Below are 21,744 nucleotides of genomic sequence, written 5' to 3'. Positions count from 1 at the left end.
ACAGCTCGCTGGTACTCATTTTGCCCACTTCGGAAAGATAAACAGGCTGAGTCGACCTGCTTGGTGTTAATTCAACTGCAGAACAGGGGCTTGAACTCAAGACCCTAGCATTTAAGCCAGCCATCTAACAGGTAACTGCCAACACCTGGCTTGAAAAGATGTTGATCAGGTGAAATGATTATTGCAGCAGCAATTATGTCAGAATTTAATTGCAGGATCTATAAGAGAACCAAGGGTTGTTGGGTTTGTGTACATTAAATGGAAAAATCTGGAGAAACGTATCCTGCATATTTAAAAAAAATCCCGGCATGTTTTGTGTCATCCTATTGCCTGCAATTGTATTATGTAAAAGCAGTGGGGAATGTGGGAGGATTAGAGAATCCACAGATGTCATCCCTGAGAGAGATGAGAAAGGGAGAGAGAAGAGCAGAAAAAGAGAAAAAAAGCAGAGGTGTGTGTGTGTGTGTGTGTGTGTGTGTGTGTGTGTGTGTGTGTGTGTGTGTGTGTGTGTGTGTGTATCGAGGTATCAACTAAAAGGGTCGAAACTCGTATGAAAAAAGGAGCCCAGCTGACGATAAAGGCAATTGGAAAATCTATCAATATCTACAAAGTAATGTTCTTACTTTAGGTAAACAACTACGACAAAGTTTGTGATTAAAATAGTTAGGTCCAACACTTCAATTCCGTGACCATTTTCTGGCTAGTAAGGTTTGACGATTGATTTGACTTCTATTGACATTTTATAACAAAAATAGCCTCTATGTCCCTCCCAAAAATCCCGGCATTTTTCGCCAGAGGCCCGAATCCAAGATGCCCGCCGGCACTATCTTGAAAAATTCAGTTTTGAACCAGAACACCTAGAATCACGTACAAAGACACTTTTTTGGGTAATTTGACCACGAGGATTCCGAATCTGACATTAGTTTGACGTTATGACATTATTTTGACCCAGAAATCCAAGATGGCCACCATCCAGTAGAGCGAAAATGCAACTTTTGTACTTAAACATGTTAAAGAAACTACCTCCATAAGGATATCTTGCAGTAAAGTAATTGATGATTGCATGACAAGTAAACTCATTACACTTCAAAATAAGCTATTTTTAATAGCTGTGACTTGAACAGTTTTCAAATGAAGTAATTAATCAATATGACCTTTAATTATATGATTAGTCCGAATCAGCGCATTCTGCTTCACTAGAATCTGAATCATCAGATTCCGATGAATCTCCCCGCCTTTGTACATCATCATCTCGCTCCTCATTCCCCTCCTGGCTCTCATCTTCCTCACTCTCTTCAGCTGGCCCTGGTGCAGGTAGATGTGTCGGGAGAGCAGGTTGCGTGTGGTGGACAGGGCGACAGCGACCACCCACCAGCTCCCAGCCATGTCCGAGTGGCGAGGGTTGGTGTTTCTTGGAGGGATGACGCACAAGATATGCCAAGTAGTTTGCTCGGAGGCAGTGTTGGCGTAGGCTGTCTGCATCTGGAGGGAGACGGATAAATGATTTGTTTTTCAGTGTCTTCCACTTTGCTGCACGGGCCTCAGCCATGGTGCTACTCTTTTCGTCGCCATAGATGACATGTCGTGTGAACTGGAAGAGCTCCTCTAGCACCTCCTCCTCAAGGTCAAGGCTATCTCCACACAGCGAGAGCTGCCGTCGAGCCACAGGGCTCTTCGCCACCCGGTCATACACCAACTTCTTATCCTTGCCATAGAAGCCTGAGTTGGCATCACAGCCTGTCATACAGTGCAGCTGCACAATACAGTCTGCCATCTCGTCATTAACCAGGCCATGACATAATATAGTCTCCTTCTTCCTCTTGATACAGAGCTTTCCGGGCAGCTGCTGCGAGATGACTGCTGCCGCGACATAGGCATCGGTATCAGCGGTATCAATGACAACAGGGCCACTGTAGCCTGATTCACGCAGAACTGCGTAAGCAGAAAAGAGGACAGTATCAGCCTCAGACTGGTCAAAGCTGTAGTTCTCCATTGGTTGCTGGGTTGACAAATTGGTGCAGTGGGAGCCAACAGAGGAGACAATCTCTGCATCAACACTCTCTGCAAGATCTGTCAGGTAGGTGCATATCAGCTTTTGCATCTGCCCCTTGTTGCTGACGCTACATAGAAGTGTTTTGAATGCTTGGGCAGAAGGGAAGGGGTCATTCAATTTCATGTAGGTGTTGGGTATATGTGCCTTACCCTGTACCCGCAGGTCTCGCTCGTCATCTTTAGTAGAGTATGGTGTATCATATGGGTCATTCACACAGAAGATACGTTCAGCATCACCATGGCGGGCAAGGATGATGGAAGACACCTTGTGGACAAAGTCTGACCACTTGTATGGGGTGCCATGTTGCGTCTGTCGATCCTCTGCTGATGGAGTTGCCATCCTTCAAATCATGCCCATGTCGATGAGAGCGGTGTAGGGTTCCTGCAGATCTACAGATTGCAGAGAGAGTTTCTGGATGAGCTTACTCTTCTGTGTCTTCCTGTATGTTCCGTTGGAGTTGAATAAAGCCACACACTCCTCAACAACACGATGTTCCAGCAACTCAGTGAGGTCCACAAGATGACTGACCTCAACCAGGTTGATCACTGCCTTGAGAGCATTCTGCTCCATTTCAGCAGCTCTCGTTTTGAGTTCCTCCCTGGGCTTCTCCATGTCTGGCATCTTGGCAAATGTCAAGCGTTTACTCAGAGGGACAGGTGCATGAAGTGAGGTATTCTTACTGAATACCCACTCCTGCAAGAAGCTGGTCAACTTTTCCTCCCCTGCAGCATGGGCAGAATTGAAGTCCACAACGAGCTCATTAGAGGCAGGCATGGCTGACTGTAGGGTGCGGAGTGTGGGTGAGGATGGGTCGAATGGAAAGGAGTCAAACTCATGTATGCAGGCTACCAGGTCCTGCACGCACTGCTCATATTCTCGCATTCGTTTTGGGCCACATTCAATGTGCTTCCTCTTGGCTTTTTTTCGGTTGGCCAGGGCATTATGAGCCACCCGGATCTGGGCTACATTGTTCACATTTCTGGAGTGCACCAGCAGCTGCTTCTCATTCTTGAGGATGGAGAGCCAGCCAGACTTCATTTTGCTGCCTTTGTTCATGGTGCATTCGATCCACATGTCCCAGGCCATGTTGGAGTAGGGGTTGCCTGTGATGGACTGAGCGAAGTCAGTACGAAGGAAGGTGACCTGATCAGCAGGGAGATTTGTCAGCATTGCCCAGACGTCAGATAGCCACCTCCCATACCTATTGTTGTCGTACGCTACCATCCATGGCAGCATGGCGCGCAGAGAGCTGACGTACTCGTTCCAGTTACAGATATGGACTGCGTGGACATTCTGCATTAGTGCATCTGTCATGGACAGGAAGTCCCTCCAGTAGTCTGCCATGTCACTGGCCTCCACATGGATGAATAAGTTAGTGATAAGGCTGTCCAGGTCAGCATCCTCCTCCAGTGCTGCATGAGCAGCAGCACGGGATTCTTGGGAAAGACTAGTATCTCTCAGAAACTCGAGGTTCTCCCTCGTCTCATCAGCCAGGCAGGGCACGAGCCTCTCCTGCACCAGCTGACTCATGAGCGCCTCATACATAAGCCTCAAGCAACGCAGCCCCCTTTTGTAATGCTTGCCTTTCAGCGCACGATCAACGGAGCCCTCGGCAATAACTCCTGCTGCCACGAGTACATCTCCTAACTCACTCCCGTTGTAGCGCTTGTATATAGCACTCATCATCACACACTGTGTATGGAAGGGACCTAGAAAGGGCACAATGTCATGGTATTTCTTTAGGTTCTCGGCCTTGAGCAGGGTAATGAGGACGTACACGGGATGATCTCCCACTAAGAAGGCGAAAGGCATGTGCTTGGTGGCAATGATGATAGAAAGCTTGTCCATGATGTCATTCACAACTGACTTGTTGGGCGGTTGATTGTAGGACATATGAAAATAAGCCTTGCTCTTCCCTTGCTCCGCATTTAAACCAGCATAAAACCCTTTGTATGAAGGGACAGCCTGCTCAGCTGCATCAGGGCGGTCACGATCCACGTCCACACGAGCAAGGGCATGAAAAATGATCCGCTTGCACTGATGCTTTGTACTTGATGAGAACATAGTGGGCTTCGGCCGGATGGGAGGCTCCCCACGTTTTATCGTCCTATACAGCTTAACTACCTGCATCTCAGATGCCTTTTCAGTTAGTGCCTGTGACACAGTCTTTGCGTCTGTGATGCGTGTTTGCTCATCCTGGATGTTAGCCTCATAATCCGGTACAAGACGTTCTAGACGCTGCAGAAACATCCAGTTAGAGCGGTGTGCAGTACCCCCTCCTGTCAACGTGTCGTTGGTAAAGTCATCATTGTCAATGATACTAATGCTTGGTTCTCCCTCAGCGATCTCATCAGGACAGATCAAACATCGCTCGAGGTCATGCATGGTCCAGAGGTCACGTAGGAGAAGCACGTTCGGGTAGCTGATCCCCATGCCCAGCTTGTAGTAAGAGTCAATAAGCTCCTTGCTGCGAGTCATCCCATGAAGGGTGACGGTGGCATTGATGGCGGTAGTGGTGGGTCGCTTTGTAATGTACTGCGTGATGAGAGAGGTGAGAGAGAGTGTGCTGGGAGACAGATCTACCTCCTTCTTCCCCTGCAAAGCAGATAGCAGCTGCACCATGAGAGGCGAGAGCTCTTCCTCCAAGAGTCTAGCTCCTCGACTCTTGGCGGCCATGGGATGGGTTTGATTGACTTGACATCATCCTTGAGCCGCTTAGCCACATTGTGCACCAGTTGTTCACTGCCAACACCGATGGTGGAGAGTGCTGCTTCAACATATGAACCACCCCCAGACGTGTCATAGACTAGGTCGCTCTGGTTTCTCTGAGGGCGGGAGTGGAAGCCGATCTTGCCCTCAAACTCCCGGGTCAGGATATCTTTGATAAAGGATGACTTGATGCTGGATGTTGAGAAGCCATACCGAGATATGATAGAGCTGTAGTCTTTGAGGAGGCTCTGTAGTGACCTTAGCTCACGTTCCTCAAAGATAACTGTTCTGATGTGGTCAAAGAAGATAGTCTGAGCCTCACGGAGATTGACATTGTGCATGCGTGGGAGTTTGTCATCTTCACTCATTTTCTGGTAACTACGCACATATTTCAACCAGCATTTGTTGTGATATCTGATCTCAATCACATATGGGTCATCAGCTGCATAATCGATCACACAGTTGATTCTGTCTCGCATGCTCTGATCTTCGAGGACCACCGTGTGACTCTTGAACGTTGCCCATGCATTATCATACGAAATCAGGGACAGCTTTGATTCTGGGTGCTTTGCCGACTCCGGTTTACAGCACCAGACACATTTTGTTTTTACATGTATCAGCCCTTCTACACTTGATCGCAGCCGCTTGGCAGGTGGAGAAGCAGCCGGGGGGAAAGCCTCAGACATGGACGAAGACTGAGATTGGCATTCCTTGACTTCTCGTTTTTTCTGTCTTGTCTTGGCCTGCTCCAGTTTATTAGCATTCCATAAGGTCAGCCTACATGATTTATGGACACATTGTCTGCCGGGACCATTATCCCAATTGACTGTTGCATAAACGTCTCCGAACTTGTCAAGACCGCTCCATAACAGGGCTTTTTTCTTGAGATTTTCCCAACTCTCAACGGAGGTAACGACATCAGTGGCTTCATTGCAAAGCCCGCCACACTGGAGGACACACGGAACGGTGGACATTCTCTTGACAGCTATCTTCTGAATACTGCGCTTCTCGGTGCCGTCTCATTCGCTCGTATACTCCCTGGAAAGACAGAAATAAGTATATGACATTACACACACAGACAAAAAAAAACAAGAAAATAGCAATTCACTAATCAGGACCTCAATTCCGTGGCCAGTATAGATTTAGCCAAAATAATGTGTTAATTCATGATCATATGTTCTCCCATTTAAAAGTTGCATTTTCGCTCTACTGGATGGTGGCCATCTTGGATTTATGGGTCAAAATAATGTCATAACGTCAAACTAATGTCAGATTCGGAATCCTCGTGGTCAAATTACCCAAAAAAGTGTCTTTGTACGTGATTCTAGGTGTTCTGGTTCAAAACTTAATTTTTCAAGATAGTGCCGGCGGGCATCTTGGATTCGGGCCTCTGGCGAAAAATGCCGGGATTTTTGGGAGGGACATAGAGGCTATTTTTGTTATAAAATGTCAATAGAAGTCAAATCAATCGTCAAACCTTACTAGCCAGAAAATGGTCACGGAATTGAAGTTTTGGACCTAACTAAAATGAGGTTAAGTACGTTTCGGATATTGCAGAATTAGTATCATTTACGACATTGGTAAATGTTAATGTCCACTCTCATATCAAAAGCAAACACACACACACTGACACACACAAACACACACACACACACACACACACACACACACACTGATACACACACACAAACACACACACACACACACACACACACACACTAACACACACTAACACACACACTAACACACACTAACACACACACTGACACACACTAACACACACACTGACACACACACTGGCACACACACTGACACACACACTGACACACACACTCACACACACACACACTGACACACACACACACACACTGACACACACACACACACACACTGACACACACACACTGACACACACACACACACACACACACACACACACACAATAACACACACACTGATACAAACACACACACACAAACACACACACTAACACACACTAACACACACACACACACTGACACACACTAACACACACACTGACACACACACTGACACACACACACACTGACACACACACACACACACACACACTGACACATACACAATGACACACACAAATACACACACACACACACACACACACACACACTGACACACACACACACACACACAAACACACACACACACTAACACACACACACTAACACACACACACACACACTGACACACACTAACACACACACACACACACTCACACACACACACACACTGACACACACAAACACACACTAACACACACACACACACATACACACACACACACACACACACACAACCACACACTAACACACACATACACACACACACACACACACACTCATACATACACACATGGAAGTGTCTTCTTTTATGAGTAGATGCAACAACCTAGTATAATTTATCTTGTGGCCCTGGAGCCAAACAAACAAAATATACGTGTTTTCAACAGCCCTCACAGCTAACGCAACTCCCCTGCCCTAAAACATGACTAAGAGTAAAATCTTCATTTTGAACTTACCCGGAACATTCACAAGTCCCAGATATGACCTTCCCATCAGTATTCAGAAGCGCCTAATCCAGATGCACAGTCCATTCGCTGGTAGCGATATGTGATTAAATTATAATGAAGTCCACTTGGGCCTTGCACCGGTCCACATGGTCGGGAGTTTGTAGTATGAGCAGCCTCCCATTCAGCCAGCTGGGAAAGCTCACCAGGTGCTTTGTTGTGCAGAGGCATAGATAGCCTTTCTCTCAGATACTTTTCCAAGTATTTTTGGCTTATTTTAGAAGCTTTTTGAGCCCTTTCAGGTAATAATCATTATCCCGGACACATGATATACTTTCTTTCATTCCAGACACACGAGTGTCTTAGGGTTTCTTCGCATGCGCACCGAACATTTTGCGGTGGATTACGTCATTTCTTATATGTGTGTATATATATATATCACTTGTGGAGTGTTGCAAGTGGATTGTAGCTATAAAGTAGCCCATGTAGCTATAAAGAGCGTGAAATCCTCTCATGAACGGGACAGACAGTAAATAGGGCTCTCTCTCTGGGTCTACATGGAGTTTAGGTGGGTGTCGCACTGTTATAAACCGAGCATACGTCAGTCACACGTCATCGGTGTACATAAGCACATTCTCACGGCCACGCGTCCTTTTTTGTACGATCAAAGAAGAGCGATGTGACGTACATCCCTGAACAGTGCCCTGGTCGCAGTGTGCCGGGGGGATAAAGCACGGCCATTAAAGGCTCACAGGCACATGCTCACCGTCGATAAGCGCTGAGGAATCGGCCATAAAATTACTCTGTACACTCTGATATCAAAAGCCGGCACCAAATGTCCCGTGAACCGTTTATTTAAAATAGGTCATGGTAATTTCATTAGACTTGTTATCTTCCTCTGTGCGATTTAACGCTTATAGGCTACCTGCTTCCCATAATCCCACGCGGCAATGCTGACCCCCACCTGCGGAGCACGCAGGTCACGGGAGATCCCAGAAAATTAAACAAAAATTCACAGAGGATATGAAAATGATGTCGTATCGGGTGGTGAAGTGCTCTTCTTACTTGCAGTCGTGGCCAAAAATATTGGCACCCTTGCACTTTTTTCAAATAACTCAATTTTCTCTAAAAAGAAGTTGAAATTGACAAAAGTATTTGGTCTCCACAGTTTTTTATTTCACTGTTAATATTACAGAACCGTTATTTTTGATTCAGAACTTAATATATCCTTTTAAATCAGAAAATAAAAATAAATGGCATTGATAAAATTATTGACACACGACTTAATATTTGACAGCACAGTCTTTGGACAAAATAACTTCAGTCAAGCACTTCCTATTTTTTTTTTTTTTTTTTTTTTGTATACTGAATCGAGGCTCGTGAAAGAGCTAACATTTATTTCACAAACAAATCAACCAGACAAACAATATATACAAAAAGAGGGAGCGGAAGACAAGATGGGGAGAGAAGGGGAAGCACACAACCACAAAAAGCTATAGCTATGAATGAGCTTCCTAAACCTCTATACGAGCAGTTTGCCCACTCTTCTTGTGCAAACTGCTCCAGTTCTCCCAGGTTTTAAGGGTGCCTTCTCCCAACGGCTATTTTCAGATCTCCCCACAGGTGTTCAATAGGATTTAGATCTGGACTCATTGCTGGCCACTTCAAAACAGTCCAGCGTTTTGTCTTGAACCATTCCTGGGTGTTTTTGAAGTGTGTTTGGGGTCATTCTCCTGCTGCAAGACCCATGACCTTTGACGGAGAGCCAGCTTTCTGACACTGAGTTCAACATTGCGCTCCAAAATGCCTTGGTAATCTCCAGATTTCATGATGCCATGAAATTCAAGGCACCCAGTGCCACAGGCAGCACAGCAACCCCAAAACATCACTGAACCTCCTCCATGTTTGACTGTAGGGAAGGTGTTCTTTTCTTTCAAGGCTTCATTTTGTTTTCTGTAAACATAGAGATGATGTGCTTTACCAAAAAGCTCTAATTTGGTCTCATCTGTACACAGGACATTCTCCCAGAGGGATTTTGCCTTGTTGTCCCCCATCGCACCCCGGAGGGAAAGGGGGACTATGGTTTTCCCCTCCGTCCGTCCGTCCGTGCGTGCAGGCATTCGTGCGTGTGTGCATGCATGTGTAAGCGAAGGACCGCATTCGAATTTGGTGTGTGGGTGCAACCCACTGCAAAATCCAAGATGGCCGCCGCCATGTATGTCTGATGCCATGTATGTCTGAACCTTGTGAGCGGAATATCTTGAAAAATAAGCGAAGTACCAACTTCTAATCTGGTGTGTGGGTGTATCTAGGCATAAGGAAGAACCCTTTTGGAAATTGGGTCGCCACGTCAAAATCCAAGATGGCCGCCGCCATGTATGTCTGAACATTGTGAGCTGAATATCGTGAAAAATAAGCGAAGTACCAACTTCTAATTTGGTGTGTGGGTGTATCTAGGCCCAAGGAAGAAGGCTATTGAAAATTGGGTGGCCACGTTAAAATACAAGATGGCCGCCACCATATATATGTCTGAACTTTGTGAGCGAAATATCTTGAAAAATAAGCGAAGTACCAACTTCTAATCTGGTGTGTGGGTGTATCTAGGCATAAGGAAGAACCCTATTGAAAATTGGGTCGCCACGTCAAAATCCACGATGGCCACCGCCATGTATGTCTGAACCTTGTGAGCAGAATATCTTGAAAAATAAGCGAAGTACCAACTTCTAATCTGGTGTGTGGGTGTATCTAGGCATAAGGAAGAACGCTGTTGAAAATTGTGTCGCCACGTCAAAATCCAAGATGGCCGCCTCCATGTATGTCTGAACCTTGTGAGCGAAATATCATAGCATGTTTTCTGCGTCTTCCACTTTGTCAACTCACATCACTTCCCCGACGGGGGACCTAGGCGTAACGCTTGTTCAGGTGCGCTTTGGCAAGCTCTAGTCGGGTTTTCTCAGCAGTGGGGTCCTCCTGGGTCTCCTACCATAGAACCCCCTTTCATTGATTTGGCGACGGATGGTGCGAGTTGAAACTGTCGTATCTTGTGTCTGAATATCAGCTTGAACCTGTTTGGAAGTTTAACAATGTGCTGTCTCCACCATTCGGAGAATCCTTCGCTGCAATCTTCGATCAAGTCTACTCTTGCGGCCACATCTTGGGAGGTTGGCTACAATGCCATGGGCCTTAAACGTCCTGATAACATTGCGTACGGTGGACACAGGAACATCAACGTCTCTGGAGATGGACTTGTAGCCTTGAGATTGTCCATGTTTGGCTATAATATTGTCTGACCTCCTCCGACAATTCTCTGGTTTTCTTTCTATTCTCCATGCTCATTGCGATACACATAGTGACACAAAACAGCAGAATGACTCCTTTTCTCTATTCAAACTGGTTGAATGAGCGATTTTTACCTCACCTGGAACGAAGTTCAGTGGAGCTTATGCGATGGCGCGTCATCCGTCCATCAGTCCATCCGTCTGTAAACACCTGAAACTTCTTCTCTGAAACCGCTGATGGGATTGCGACCAAATTTGGCATAAATGATATTTGTTATGTTGTGACTAAAGTTTGTTCTCGACATTAACAAAAAATCGGTGTCTAAGGGGGTTTACCCCCCAAAATAGGAATTTGCTTTTTCCTCTGAGACTACACACACTATTTCGATGAAACTTTACCACAACTTTCATCACCTGCAATTTACCGAAGATTGTTCACGGCACTAAGAAAATCGAAGTCTGAGGGGGTCTACGGGTGATCAAAGTGGGTCCAGGTTTAACCCCCCAAAATAGATATTTGCCTTTTTCTCAGAACCTACAAACACAATTTCGATGAAACTTCACCACAACTTTCACCATCCGTGAAGTACAAATGCTTGTTCAAGACAATGGAAAAATTGTGGTCTGAGGAGGTACACCAGGTTTGGGGGGTGGGGAGTAGTGTATATATGTTGCTTCTGGGACACTCTCATTTTCCCATTGACTTACATGTTAATTTTCCTCTTAACCTCATTGCCCATTAACACCTCTATTTCTCCCACCCTAATCTTTATGAACCTTTTGTCTATAGTACCTATCCTTAATGTTGTTCATTAGACCACTCAAACACTACAAATATTTGTTTTCCCTTATAGACCTATAATCCTTCTTCTACATATCATCTGGCAGATTATCTTTGACCCACTCAAACATAGACCCATTCACTTACATGTTAATTTTCCTCTCACCTCTTTACAAACCTTTTAGCCTTTTGACACCTATCCTTAATGTTGTTCATTAGACCACTCAAACAATGATCCCCCCTTGGTCTTATGGTACTATTACTATCAATGATCCCGAGTAGACCACTCAAACATTGATCCTACAAATATTTGTTTATACGTGGGAAATAATTTAATTATCTTGCCACTCTCTTCACCATCTAATATATTAACAAAGTATATGTTTGAGTTTGGTTCTTTATCAAGATATTTTAACTGAGATAAAATAAAATGATAAACCTCCCTCAATGTCCTTGTCTGAGCGCCTCCAGTGCCACACACTTTTTGGTAGGCTCTGCCCACTTTTTGTTAAGCTCCGTCCACTTTTTGGTAAGCCCCGCCCACTTTTTGGTAAGCCACGCCCACTTTTTGTTAAACCACGCCCACTTTTTACTAAGCCCCGTCTGCTTTTGCTAAGCTCCGCCCACTTCTGCTAAGCCCCACCCACTTTGTTAAGTCCCACCCACTTTATAAACTCTTCAGCATTGTATCATTTCCAGGTAATACATTACATCATTTTCAGGGAATTTCCATCACATAATTTCCAGTTAAGACACGCCCAGGTTTGCCCAGGGAATTTCCACAGGAAATGACACACACCCAGCCCTTCTTATAAAAGGCACCGACCACACAGGCTTTTTCAAACACACTTTCTGCTTCACTTGAGAATGGACTACTATGCCGAAATGGAATGGGATAACTTTGCTATTCCTTGGAGTCCTACTACCTGTGTAGAACTCAACCTTCAGATTGATGAACTGGACTCGAACCTCTTATCAATGGAGGTAAGTTTGTTTATTTATTTATTTATTTATTAATTTCATTAATAATTTGCTTTTTTTTTTTTTCTTTTTTTTTTTTTTTAGATGAGACTCGTGTAAGAGTTAACAAAGTTTATTTTAATATTCATAGAGCTTGATTTATACAAATAAAAATATTGTATTAAATTAATACATAGTTATTTTCTTTCACAGGAAATTGTATCTGAGATACGAAATGAAAATTCTGCTTTTAACACAACTTGGGATGAAGTTTTTTTTTGTTTGAAGACATTTTGAACGACCAAGACCCCCAGAACGAGTTCTACCTTGATGACCCAGCCAAAGAGTTATACCTTGGAGATCCACAAAATCCTGAAAAAGAGTTTTACCATGATGATACTTGTTGTGAGTTATCAAAACAAAACCCACTGAACAAGTTCTACCTTGATGAGCCAGAATACAAGTCATACATTGGAGACCCACAAATTTCTGAAAATTGGGAAAGGGGAGTTCTCCCTGATGGTCCGCAGTTATACTATGTGAGACACATCATAGAAACCCTAAAAAATTGTGAAACGGGAATTCTCCCTGATGGTCCGCAGTTATACTATGTGAGACACATCACAGAAACCCTAAAAAATTGGGCAAGGAGAGTTCTCCCTGATGGTCCGCAGTTATACTATGTGAGACGCATCATAGAAACCCTAAAAAATTGGGAAACGGGAATTCTCCCTGATGGTTCGCAGTTATACTATGTGAGACACATCACAGAAACCCTAAAAAATTGGGCAAGGAGAGTTCTCCCTGATGGTCTGCAGTTATACTATGTGAGACACATCATAAAACCCCAAAAAATTGGGAAATGGAAGTTTTCCCTGATGGTCCGGAGTTATACTATGTGAGACTTATCACGGAAACCCCCAATATTTCTGAAAATTGTGGTTCTACCTTGGAGACTTGGAAAGATGGTTATATTTTTGGAGACTCGGAATGGGGGTTTTGCTTTGATGACTCGGAATGTGATACCTATCTTGGAGGCTCAACAGGAATGTGGTTATACCTTGGGAACTTGGAAAGTTGGTTTTATTTTGGAGACTCTACCTGTGGGGTCCATCTTGGAGACTCTTTGCATTCTAAAGCAATGAACAATGTTCTTTGTTTAATGACGCTTGATTTAAGCAATATCAAGAAAGTTCGAGGAAGAAAATGCTGGAAAATTCTTTCTTCCCATTTCTACTTCTTCAAACTTGAAAGCCTTGAAAGACAGAATTGGAAGAAGAGGAAAAAAAAAAATGAAATACGTATTTAAAAAAGAAGAAAAAAAAAGATTATGTTAGGGTTAGGGTGGGATTTTGAATGTGAGGGTTAGGGATGGGGTTGGGTTAGGGATGGGGTTGGGTTAGGGTGGGATTTTGAATGTGAGGGTTAGGGTTGGGGTTGGGTTAGGGATGGGGTTGGGTTAGGGTTAGGATTTTGAATGTGAGGTTAGGGATGGGTTGGGTTAGGGATGGGGGTGGGTTAGGGATGGGGGTGGGTTAGGGATGGGGTTGGGTTAGGGATGGGGTTGGGTTAGGGATGGGGTTGGGTTCGGGATGGGGTTGGGTTAGGGTTTGTATATTATTATGACTCACTCACACATACACACACACACAAAAGTTAAGCCCCAACTGAAAAGTTGAGGGATTCTGTGTTTGGGGTTCACAGATCTCAAGAACGTATCCCCATTGTACACACAAAAGTTAAGCCCCAACTGAAAAGTTGAGGGATTCTGTGTTTGGGGTTCACAGATTTAAAAACGTATCCCCATTGTACACACAAAAGTTAAGCCCCAACTGAAAAGTTGTGGGATTCTGTGTTTGGGGCTCACAGATTTAAAAACGTATCCCCATTATACACACACAAAAGTTAAGCCCCAACTGAAAAGTTGTGGGATTCTGTGTTTGGGGTTCACAGATTTAAAAACGTATCCCCATTATACACACACAAAAGTTAAGCCCCAATGAAAAAGTTGTGGGATTCTGTGTTTGGGGTTCACAGATTTAAAAACGTATCCCCATTACATTTTATTTATTTATTTATTATTTTCAAGGGTATTATCTGCTTACTTGTGTTTTTTGTAATTCTTGCGAGTAAAATGAACCCAAGATTTCTTCTCCATTTAAATCATATAATTTGTCGGTCCAAGGGACTGTATCCATTACATCAATGATTTTAAATAATTCACGAGTCCATTTTTGTGTATAACCTTTCTCAAAATGACTTTTCCATTTGTATATTCTTACAATATCACCAACTTTAAACTTGGGCTTTCTCAAATTAATCTCCTTTTCATATTCTAATTTTGTAAATGTTTCCGATGGTTTTGATTTTGTTGATGAATGAACTGTATTATTGTAATTATCTACAATATCCTGAATTAAATACACCCATTTTTGAGAACCGAGTTGTGTGAATTTTTTATATAGTCTCTCTTTCAAAGTACGATTAAAACGCTCAATAACAACTGCTTTTCCTTCATTAAAGGTGCTGTATAATTTAATACCCTCCCCCTTAAGAAATTTCATAAATATTTTGTTATAGAACTCTGTTCCCTCATCAGTCCATAACTTCTTTGGTTTCCTTTTATTCCTATCAAATATTAGCTTAAAGGCTAACATTAAAGTATTACCTCTCTTGTTTTTCAAAGAAACAACCCAGGCAAATCTACTCCTCAAATCAATAACGGTTAAAGCATAACTGTATCCCTTATCATTATTTAGTTCGATTAAATCAGCGGACCATATGTGGTCGGTGTATTTAGAATAAACTTTCCTTCTTTTAAACTTTGTGATTATAGGTTTATGTAATTCATTCGCCAAAAGCTCCTCAGTCTTGATAACATCATTGGAGTTTAATAGTTTTTTGGGAAATAACCAAGACCAAGTTTCAATTTAGCACTTATCATTTTTTTCACAATAAACCTATCAACTTTCTCTCTCAATGTAGGATTTCGTATCAAGGACAAATTATACAACATTTCTCTGTCTGCTTCATGTTTTTCATCCAATGTAGTGGTATTCCCATAAGCAATATCATGCTTCATACACACTTCATCAACCCTATTTATCGGCTTGGACCAAGGTTTAGGATTGTCAGCCTCATCTAATCTTTTATCCAGGTTTGTTCCAGGACCACAGAAAGAATATCCAGGTAGATGTAGTTCCCCAGGAATTCCAGTTGTTGTAAATTTACTTCCTGACAGAAACTTTTGTATGTCTCCTCCACTTTTAGGAGAGATGAATTGGCACTTTTTAGAGCCACACACTTCACATATTCCTTTTTGATAAACTCTATTATTTTTAGCTTTAACATAAGAGATATTTTTAGATTTGGTTTTCTTTTTACATTTGAGACAATAACTCATATTTATTTATCAGAAAAATTCCGACAGAGTATCAAAACCTTTTTGGTTTTCAACATATACATTTCTATCTTAATTTTTAAAACATAAAGAATCCTTAGGAATGCCTTCACTCTCTCCTCCATTTATTTACAAATAAAAACTAACTAAAGTCAATAACACCAACATCATCAACTATATGACCTTTGTCTTCTTCATGTAAATCTCCTCGCTGAACTCATCTCAACCATTTTTAAAATCATTATCTTCGTAAGAGTTGTTAATTCTTTATTTTCCTCTTCGGTGCATTGAGATTGATTTATTTGCTGTAATACACTCCTCAGTGTGTAAACCCTGGTGTTGGGCTAGTGGCTAGGGTGCCAGCTTAGGATCACCAAGATCCTGGGTTCGAATCCCGGTCGATCGCTGAATTAACACCAGGGGGGTTGACTCAGCCTGTCATCCCTTCCGAGGTCGGCTAATTGAGCACCAGTTCACTGGTAATTCCCTGCTTGTCGTAAAAGGCAACAAAAAGGGTTGGCAACAAAAAGGGTTGGCGGCAGGAAGGGCATCCGGCTGTAAAACATTGCTTCAAAAAGGGGACCAAAAAACAACAACAACCATGGTCCCCAAAAAAGGCCAACCCCCGCCTTGTGGGGAAAAATGGCCTCTAAATGTGGTTATTATCATTTATTATTAATACACTCAATCTTTTACGAATCTCACTGATTTCCATCTTTTTATATTTTTCCTCCCTCTCTCTTTGCTCCCTTTCCTCCCTCTCCTCCTTCTCCTTTTTCTCCCTCTCCTCCTTCTCCTTTTTCTCTCTTTCCTCCTTCTCCCTTTTCTCTCTTTCCTCCTGCTCCCTTTTCTCCCTCTCCTCCTTCTCCTTTTTCTCCCTCTCCTCCTTCTCCTTTTTCTCCCTCTCCTCCTTCTCCCTTTTCTCTCTTTCCTCCTTCTCCCTTTTCTACCTCTCCTCCTTCTCCTTTTTCTCCCTTTCCTCCTTCTCTTTTTTCTCCCTTTCCTCCTTCTCCTTTTTCTCCCTTTCCTCCTTCTCCTTTTTCTCTCTTTCCTCCTTCTCTTCTTCAACTCCTTCCTCATCCCTTGCTACCCTTGAGTTTGAGCCCCAAATAATATTATACATATACTCATCTGGATTTTGAGATATTCTTGTATCTATAATTATTTTTCTCATAATAGGATACCAATAAGATTTGTTGATGATTTCTAAAAGAGTTTTATATTTCATAACTTTGAGAAGTTCATTTTTATTTAATATTTTAAACAAGTCTCTATTTGTGGGTTTAACAATATCAGTATAAGGCGAGTTTTTAATGACAAAATTCCCATGTATATGCTCCACATCATAAGGTATGTAATACCGAGCACCCTTTTCTTGTAGGTATCCTTGATAGTAAGGGCATTTTATGAGATATTTCACAAATCTGTTAACTAAATTGTTACCAAAAAATTTCTTCACCAATATGTTTGTAAAGGTGTGTAATAACATGTGTTAAAATGTTGAAGTTCAACTCCCGTGGGAAACCCAGAAAAAAAGCTGTTGAATTCGGGTACCGAAAAATTATTTTCGAGAATTTTTATTTTTTTAAATCGGCCCTTAAGTAACTTATGAGGGGTCAAATAAGGGTTTTTCATGATTCTGAGTTGATTGTTAACATTTATATTTTCACTTTTACATTTACACACAAAGTAGCTTTTATTTCACATACATATATAATACTCAAGAGTTATTTCTCATTCACAATGTCAGAAGTTTCAACAGTCATTGTCTATGTCTTCTTCAGACTCAACAACATCATGACTGCAGTTTCTGCATGTAATGCCATTACAGACTCCACAGGCCGAGATGCACGTGACCCCATTCTTCTTGCAGCTGCATCGCCGGTTGCTGCAATCTCCATGACAATTACAGCTCGTGAACTGCAATAGCTCCTCAGGAGCCGTGGGGTCCAGTGTTGGAACTGGCTCATACCCATGCACACCTATTGTCCATCCATAGTCACTGGGGTTCAGAGACATGCTCTGTAGAAGGATCCAGTCCCGGGTCTGCAGGTAGGCACGGAGTGAATGTTGTGCAGCTGCACCCTCTGTTGGAGGTAGAGTCTCTGGTTTGATCACTCCTGCCGCTGCCCAGAGTGTGTCACCTGGAGTGAGGAGTGGCTGATCATGAGCCAGGGAGGAGGAAAGCTCAGCGAGGAGGAGAAACATGATCGCGTTCGTTCCTATCTGTTTCCTGTTCGTAAATGGAATAATCTTTACTTCAGTTCCTCTCAGGATCTTAGCTTTGTCGAGTGCCTTCAACTTCACCCGGGGGAAAGCTGCTGTTGTCTGTGGATCTGGCAAAGGTGGTGCCGGAGAGGTGACTTCGATCCAACCCATTGAGTGAAAGGGAGTGTTTCCGTGAATAGAGACAATGTTTAAATCTATATTGTCTCCAACAAACTGAGTGACTGCATTGTTTGTTTCCCCAACCTCCATAAAGACCACCTGATCATTACTTGACAATTCACTTTCACTGGCTGGCACTTTGGCTGTCATCACTGATTGATCCTCAAGCGCAGCATCAACCGTAACCTCATCATTGATCTGTTCATCGGTTTCCTCCACAATGGTGTCAAGAGTGCCAGAAGTATCTGGAACATCATCTCCACTCCTACTATTAAGGAAGCAGTATTTGTAGTTTTGTGTCTCCGTGTAAGACTCAGTGTATCCCAGCCGGTGGAACTTGTTGAGCATCCATTTTGACCCAAATCTATGATCAAGTTGTATGGCAAGCCCCATTTGGTGTGGCAATATTCCAGACCGAGGTCGACAGGCCTTAATAAAATTCTGCCCCCAAACGGCAACTCTTTCGTCTGTCTTGACAATCGGTCTCAAGAACATCTGAAGGCTTGCAGGAACAAGTGTCAGCTGACTATCGATGTCAGTCATACTGTGTGTGGTGGGGTATGACTTTGGACCTAAATCAATCAAGGCAATATCATTGGATATGAACTTGAGTGCCGTCTTTATGATCTGAGTCTTCTCATCTCCATGGTCAAGATTAGCATGATGCTCTCGCAGAATATTGTCGGTGCCATCTTTGAGACAGAGTACATCTGCCCTTCTTTCCTGTGTTGTGAAATACAAGGTGTCTTCGTATTTCTCTAGAAGTTTTATCTTTAGCCAATGCTTTGAATAAGAAAGGCTCTTCTCTGGTGACTGATCAAACTCCTGCAGCTTTTCATGGACTTGGTCCATGTTCATTACCCCATGCTCTAATTCTGAGTCTAACCATTCGCAGAATTCAATAAAAACTGCCTCTCGCTCCTCATCAATACTCCTCTGTCCTCTCTTCCTTTTTCCTTCCTCATCAGTCTTGGACAAACTGTCACCTCTCGCAAACATAAGTTTGCATCGCAAATAGTACAGTGTTTCTTCTGCTACCAAGTCGTTGATCCCTTCCAGGCGTCCAGTGACTTCAGTGCCCCAGTCATCCCCGCGACTCCGTGCTGTCTTCAGCAAGCTTGCCTTCAGTGTATCTGCAGTCAAATTATCTGGCACTCTGTATTTCTTTCTAGCTTGTGCTGGATTATTTTTGTAGAGCTGGGCTGGTTGGTTGCAAAGAATGCATACATCCTTATACAGGAGGTCAACTGACTGTGATCTTCTAGAACTGCAGCCAGTTGATGAACTGAACTCACAAGTAGTGCGTCTTCTCTTCAACTTTGATGACTCTTTCTCTGCCTTTGATGCTTGAGCTGACTTATTGGTGGTTGCAACAAAGTTGTTGTACAGATCATTTTTACACTTCTGGTGGTACCTCAGTTTTCCTTCCTTTTGAGCCTCCTTCATACGTTCCACAACAGTAACATTTTCGACAGTTTCTGCTTGTTTCAATAAAGTTGAGTATCCCTTTGGAGTTGCCTGTATGAGCCTTTCAGCTGGTGTATCCGAGCGTGCACAGATGAAGCAATTGAGCACAGGTGGAGTAACGTCTTCATCCATATTGCTAGACTCCATGTCCTGCAAAGTAGAAAATGAGATATATTTAGAAATTATTTTTCCACAAAGGAGTGTCTGTGGTGAAATATAAATGTTAACAATCAACTCAGAATCATGAAAAACCCTTATTTGACCCCTCATAAGTTACTTAAGGGCCGATTAAAAAAAATAAAAATTCTCGAAAATAATTTTTCGGTACCCGAATTCAACAGCTTTTTTTCTGGGTTTCCCACGGGAGTTGACCTTCAACATTTTAACACATGTTATTACACACCTTTACAAACATATTGCTGAAGAAATTTTTTGGTAACAATTTAGTTAACAGATTTTCATATGTTTCCCTTACTATGAATACAAAAATTATAATTCTCTTGTAGTCTTCTTCCTGCCATTTATGTATCAGAAATATATGTGAGATTAATATTATGACAGGTAATACCACCCCATCTTCCCACTACCAAATCGGTTTGTATTCCTCGGCTTTCTATCCTTATCTCATTACCTTCCTTCTTTGTCATGCTAACCATCGCTATACTATCATATATTTTTCTTTTCTTAAAACCATGTATTTGTTGTTTATTAATTGTACTTCCACATAAATCCTTATCCTCACCAAGCGGATAATATTCCTCTTTACGAGACTGATTAAAATCATGTAGGTCTTCTATGTTTATTGAAAAAGACCAATTATACCCTAAATCAGGCATATCATACCCCCATTTATTAATTCCCATATTAACGATATGTCCTTCTTTATAAAATTCAATTGTAAGCATGTAGTTAAATTCAATGAGGAAAGGTGTATGGTCAGTATAACCAGGTGTTGTGGTTGTAAATTTTACTTGTTTAACAAAACGTGCTGTTTTCTTTAAAATATATATATATTGTGATAAATCACTGTATCTAATTCAGTCATTCGCATCTGTAGGGTTTGGATAATTGATTAATTTATAAGTATTCTTCATATTAATATTTTTACTTATACTATATTTTTGTCGTTCAGCCTGTGCCTTTGTATAATAATTTGATAAATCAATATCCTGAGAGGATTCTCCAAAGATAGAACCATCTTTTCCAACATAAGTCATTTATATTAGATTTTAAATGATATCATAAAAATTTTCATTATTGTTGAGTTGAAATAATACATATAAACATAATTGACCACAACATTTAGAATTAATTTCTTGAACTTGAAATGTTTGATAAACACCATTCTGTAAGAATTGTATTACTTCAACAGGCGGTGGCATACCATAACTATCAAAATAATATTTATCCTGACTATTATGAATACAAACCCAATGAGAACCATTCTGTGTGTCTAAATTCATAATAATATTCTTTGTATTCTTATTTATATGTATTAATTCATCTCTCATACAAATAACCACATTATCAATTTTTAGTGTTTTACAATACTTAGCTAGTTCTATATTTGACGTTGTATTCTTTCCAAATTGTTTAAACCATTTATCCATTTATTTATGAGAAAGATACAATCCATTACCCCGTTTAGTTAGTTTAACACCCGCTTGAGCGATAGAGGAAAGCATATCTCCAACCAACAATCTAGCTTTATCAGGTAGACTTTCAAGTTTTTGAGCAAAATCTACAATTACACCACTTCCACTAATTTGTTTCTCCAACTCCTTGTTATGTCTTTCCAATTCTTTTTGAGCTTTTAGTTGTGCCTTCCTTTCGTTAGCAGTTTTTACCACTGCTGAAATACCACCAGTCAATGCTCCCGCCGCACTTAAACCAGCAAATAAAGGAATTAGAAACGGGAGAAATCCTCCCTCTTGTATTGAATATTTCTTTAACATAGGTTTTGTCATTTTAATTTTAAGTGAACCAGTATCATTTAGTGTTTTTACTTGTGTGTGTGTGTGAGTAAAACATCAATTCTTACTGCTCCTTTTCTTTGAATTGTATTAACATTAATAATACAAGGCTTTTGATTTTGAATACAAGATGTTAATTTATTAAGATTGATTTTTTTTTTTTTTTTTTTTTTTTTTTGTTGTTGTATAC

This window comes from Myxine glutinosa, chromosome 4 (assembly GCF_964187855.1).
Source record: "Myxine glutinosa chromosome 4, kmMyxGlut1.1, whole genome shotgun sequence".
Lineage (NCBI taxonomy): Eukaryota > Metazoa > Chordata > Myxini > Myxiniformes > Myxinidae > Myxine > Myxine glutinosa.
The sequence above is the reverse complement of the archived record's forward strand: the minus strand, read 5'-3'. Positions refer to the sequence as shown.